General features: G+C 34.7%; 1 pseudogene; it reads left to right on the plus strand.

Annotated features, from left to right (window-relative positions):
• The first annotated feature begins 4,454 nt into the window (after nt 1-4,454).
• LOC147917312 (large ribosomal subunit protein uL4 pseudogene) lies at nt 4,455-5,757 on the plus strand (annotated as a pseudogene).
• Nucleotides 5,758-6,016: the final 259 nt, after the last annotated feature.

Raw genomic sequence — 6,016 nt, forward strand, 5'->3', positions numbered from 1 at the left:
CATCACTTAAAATAGTTTTTGGGTCAAGATTACAAAAAAAAGGAAGACAGGAAGGAACAGTGGAATCAGCAGGAGTGTGTCCCCTAAAGTCCCTTAAACTAAGTTGGAACACAACCCAGAGCAAGTTAGCTAGAGCACTTCTCAGTGGGATCTTACCCACGGAAAGGCATTAACCACAAATTGTTCTCTGAAAGTGTTTCCCCTCAACATTGAAAATCATTGGGAAAAAGGAGGTTATTTGCTGAGGAAACTGTCAATAAAGCATGCATGCCAAATCTTACTATTTACAAAATTCATAATCAAATCTAAAATGAGTGCCTTAAATTGTGGACTATCATTGTCTCTGGATTTCAGATCAAGATCATATATATGGCAATAGTAAAGCTACTCTATAGCTATTAGCTGTACTTCACAGGTTTCACCAATGTGTGGAGGAAAAAGAAAAGGAGTAATGGTAAATAGCATTTCTCTATTCTTGATTAGGAATTGGTATTTTCTAGTTGTACATAGAGTTAATTTTTAGAGTCACAAAGTGACTGTGGCTATCAAAAAGAAACTCAGAGCTATTTAGATGCAGAGAGCATTTCAGTTCATACAATGAAGAGAAAAATGAAATTTCAGCACCACATGAATCTTTGACACATCTCTGGTAAACTGTTCAAGCATAATTCACATATTCGGTAGACCACAATATTTACCATTTTCCTTCAGAGGTTTTACCATTCACTTCCCTTCTGTCCATTTCAAATATTCAGGCTGTTTATTTTCAAAATATCTATCCAAACTAAGATAGATACTATGAAAACAAAATAATGTGTCTAATATTTTATCCTCTAGTTAATTAAAACTTTTAAGCTAGTATAAAGTCATATCATTTAAGGACTATTAAAGTAAATATCAATTGACAAAATTGACTTATTAATATTTCCTATACAGTTTGCTTGTGCAAATTATCTTAGTGCACGGAACTTGGGAAACAAAAAGGAATGCGAAAATACGATTAAATTTACCTTATTATTTTAATTATGTGTTCTTAACTGGCTATCTGTAAAATAAAAATGTAAATTGTAGGGCTTTGGACCAGTAGTTTAATTTCTACTGCTCCTAATTTTATACAGACTTGGAGAGCAATTTGTAGTCTCAAACCATACATAAGATTTCATTATTTAGCAAGAGTTTACAATGTATAAAAAATTATCAAAAGAAGAAAAAAGAACATTATGTACCTATCTATAACCAGTATTAAGTCTGGATGAATTTTACTGTAGTTTTCTTTCATTGAACATATCATGAAAAGAAAGATTATTGAATGTTTTGTTTGTCATACTTCAAAAGCCATAAGAGATAGATTCTAAATTTAATATATCATAGAATAATGCTATCCAAGTGATTGACCATGCAAGCAGTATATTTTCAAGCTGACAGTTTTATGTGGCTGGAATCTATACTTATTTTTTTTCTTCTCACACATGCAAAAACTCATTCTATGCTCAGTATTTTGATCTATCTTATCAGTCTCCCAGAGTTTTATTCCATATAAATCCCCTCTGAGGTTACTTCATCACTGTTTTCTGTTTATGTTATCTAGTATGCAGCCTCTATTTTAATGATTGACTTTCTCTTGGTTTTATTAGATCTCATTTTCAAAATAATTTGCTTTTAAGTAATATACTCACTCATATAAATCATCTTGTCAAAGTGGTTTTTATTAGACTTACATATGATTATTTTTCATAGTTCTATATCATGAATAGCCCTTAAACAGAGGCAAGTGTACTTTAGCAATGGAAGAAACTTGTAGTGTTAACAGTGATTCATTTACATAGGGATGTTTTGATCCATTTGTTTAAGTGTGATAGACATAGATGTGGACTATATTCAAATAAGTTCAAACAAGCATGGTAAAACAGACAAGAGATTGAAAATTAATAAAAAATGTCATTAGCATAAAAAATAAGTCTGAACAATTTGTGTTTAAAAAAGATAACTCAACTGGCAGAATTTGAAAACTTACTAGTTGGGGTAATTTTAAAACCTCAATCTGGTGTATATTATTTAGACATAGTGAAAAAAAATAACAATAACAAAACTGTAGTCTATTCAGCTAACATTTTTTGAACAAATCCTAAATCAAACCAAGTGGTCTTTACATTTTTATCAGTATAATAGGCTCGATATTTTTATCTATAAAGTGCTTTCTGAGCACTTCTTTAGCTGCATTGCATACATTTTGGTATGTTGTGTTTTTATTTTAATTAATTTTGAATTATGCATATAAATACAGAGCCCCAAAATATATGAAACAAAACCTAATAATTAAAGGGAGAAATGGAAAATTGAACAATTAAAAATAGGCAGAAGATCAACAAAGAAATAGAAGACTTGAAAACACTGTAAATCAACTAGAAATAAGAAATATGTATAGAACACTTCACTCAGCAGAAGCAGAATACATATTCTTCTTAGGTGCACACAGAGCATTCTATAAGAGAGATTATATGCTAGGCCATCAAACAAGCTTCAGTAAATTTTAAAAATTTGAAATCATACAAAGTATGTTTCCAAATGCAATGTAATTAAATTATAATTCAACAGCAGAAGGAAATTTAGAACATTTACAAATAGGTGAAAATTAACACAAACTCCTAAATAATTAATGGTGAACAAAAACATTACATGGGAAGTTAGAAAATACTTGGAGGCGAATGAATTAGAAAAAATGTGAGATGAATGAAAATAAAAACACTGCATATCAAAATGTACTCAATACAGCTAAAGAAATTAAACCTTAAGAAATTAGAAAAATAAGAGAAAACTAAACTCAAAGCCAGCATAAAGAAGGCAGTAATACAGACTGCTGGATATAAATAAAATAGAGAATAGAAAAACAATAAAGAATATCAACAAAAGAAAAAAAAATACATCGAAAATGTCAACAAAATTGGAAAACTTTTAGCTAGACTGACCAGGAGAAAAAAACAAGAATCAAATTACTAAAATCATGACAGGAACAAGGGGAATTACTACAGAATTTACAGGAAAAAAAAAAAAAAAAAGGTATAGAAATACTATGAGCATCTGTTAGCTAACAAAATAGGTAAACTAAATGAACTGGACACATCTCTAGAAAGGCAAAATCTACCAAAAGTGACTCAAAAGGAAATGTATCTGAATGGACCTTACCAAGTAAAAAGTTTGAGTTAACGCTAAGTAACTCCTCCAAAACAAAAGCTCAGGCCTACATGGCATCACCAGTGAATCGTACTAAATATTTAAAGGAGAATAAATACTAATTCTTAACAAAATCTTCAAAAATAATTGAAATAATTTAAGATGAAGGAACACTTCCCAATTCATTCTATGAAGCCAAAACTAATAACAAAACTAGGCTAAGAATATACAAGAAAAGAAAACTACAAACTAATATGCCCTGCAAATATAAATTGCAAAAATCCTCAAAGAAATCCTAGCAAACCAATTCCAGCAACATAAAAATACCAAACGGGATTTATCTTTGGAATGAAACATTGGTTAAATTTAAGGAAATCAATCAATGTAACAGAACACAATAATAGAATAAAGGTTTAGAAACCACATGATCATCTCCATTGATGCAGAAAAAGCATTTGGCAAAATCCAACATCCTTTTATTATAAAAACACTCAAACTAGGAATAGAAGGGAATTTCCACAACCTGATTAAAGTTATCTATACAAATCCCACAATTAAAATTATACTTCACAGTGAAACTGAAAATTTTCCCTCTAAAATCAAGAACAAGACAAGTATGTCTACTCTCACCACTTCTATGCAACATTGTAATGGAAGTTCTAGCCAGGGCAATTTGTCAAGGAAAAGAAATAAAAGTCATCAAAACTAGAAAGACAGACATGAAATTATCACTATTTGCAGAGGACATGATCTTATATATAGAAAGTCCTAAGGAATTTACTAAAAATATTAGAACTAATAACCAACTTTGTCTAAGTTGTAGGATACCGAATCAAAATTAATTTCTACACAGTAAAGATGAAAAGTACAGAAATAAAACTGAGGAAATAATCCCATTCCCACTAGCATTAACAAGAATAAAATAGTATCAAACTTACAAAAGAAACGCAAAATTTGTGCACTGATTAGTACAAAATATTGTTGAAATGAATCTAACCAAATGGAATGGTATCCCTTGTTCATGGATTTGAAGACTTAATATTGTTAAAATAGATATACTCCCCCAAATGGTCTGCAGATTCAACACAATCCCCATAAACATGCCCACGGCCTTTTTTGCAGAAAATTTCAAGTTGATTCTAAAATTCATATGCAAATACAAGAGATGCATACTAGCTAATACATTCCTGAAAAAAGAAGAACAAAGTTGGAGAACTATAGTAATTCAGACTGTGTAGTACTGGTATAAGGATAGACATATAGCTTTTCCTGTGGGAGCCGCCAGGTTGAGAGGAGTGGGGCGTTCTCCTCTCCCCGCCATGGCGTGTGCTCGTCCACTGATAGTGTACTCCGAAAAGGGGGAGTCATCTGGCAAAAATGTCACACTGCCTGCTGTGTTCAAGGCTCCCATTTGACCAGATATTGTGAACTTCGTTCACACCAACTTGCGCAAAAACAACAGACAGCCCTATGCCGTCAGTGAATTAGCAGGTCATCAAACCAGTGCTGAGTCCTGGGGTACTGGCAGAGCGGTGGCTCGGATTCCCAGAGTTCGAGGCGGTGGGACTCACCGTTCTGGCCAGGGTGCTTTTGGAAATATGGGCCGTGGGGGCCGCATGTTTGCACCAACCAAAACCTGGCGCCGTTGGCACCGCAGAGTGAACACAACACAGAAGCGATATGCCATCTGCTCTGCCCTGGCTGCCTCAGCCTTACCAGCGTTGGTCATGTCTAAAGGTCATCGTATTGAGGAAGTTCCTGAACTTCCTTTGGTGGTTGAAGATAAAGTTGAAAGCTACAAGAAGACTAAGGAGGCTGTTTTGCTTCTTAAGAAACTTAAAGGCGTGGAATGATGTCAAAAAGGTCTATGCCTCTCAGCGAATGAGAGCTGGCAAGGGCAAAATGAGAAACCGCCGTCGTATCCAGCGCAGGGGACCCTGCATCATCTATAATGAGGACAATGGTATCATCAAGGCCTTCAGAAACATCCCTGGAATTACTCTGCTTAATGTAAGCAAACTGAACATTTTGAAACCTCCTCCTGGTGGGCACGTGGGACGTTTTTGCATTGGACTGAAAGTGCTTTCCGCAAGTTAGATGATCTGTATGGCACTTGGCATAAAGCTGCCTCCCTCAAGAGTAACTACAACCTTCCCATGCACAAGATGCTCAATACAGACCTTCGCAGAATCTTGAAAAGCCCAGAGATCCAAAGAGCCCTCCCAGCACCACGCAAGAAGATTCATCGCAGAGTCCTGAAGAAGAATCCACTGCAAAACCTGAGAAGCATGTTGAAGCTAAACCCATATGCAAAGACCATGAGCCGGAACACCATTCTTCGCCAGGCCAAGAATCAGAATCTCCGGGTGGGTAAGGCAGCAGCAGCAGCACTAGAAGCCAAATCAGATGAGAAGGGGGTACCAGGGAAGAAGCCTGTGCTGGGGAAGAAAGGAAAGAAGGCTGTTGGTGTTAAGAAGCAAAAGAAGCCTTTGGTGGGAAAAAAGCCTGCAGTTACCAAGAAACCAGCAGCTGAGAAGCCTGCAGAAAAGAAACCCACCACAGAAGAAAAGAAGCCTGCTGCATAAACGTTGTTTATTCTGTAAAGGTCAAATCATTTTGGACAGCTCACTTTGAATAAAGACCTGATCAAAGAGACAGTCCGAAACATGAAAACAAAAAAAAAAAAAAAAAAAAAGGATAGACATATAGATCAATGGAATAAAACTGAGGATCCAGAAATAAATCCTTATATTTCTGACCAATTGATTTTCAACAAGGATGCCAAATTAATTCGATTGGAAAGGAATTGTCTTTTTAACAAAAGGTGCTGGGATAACTGAATATC

Source organism: Ceratotherium simum, chromosome 4 (assembly GCF_057802395.1).
Source record: "Ceratotherium simum simum isolate JZ-2026a chromosome 4, ASM5780239v1, whole genome shotgun sequence".
Lineage (NCBI taxonomy): Eukaryota > Metazoa > Chordata > Mammalia > Perissodactyla > Rhinocerotidae > Ceratotherium > Ceratotherium simum.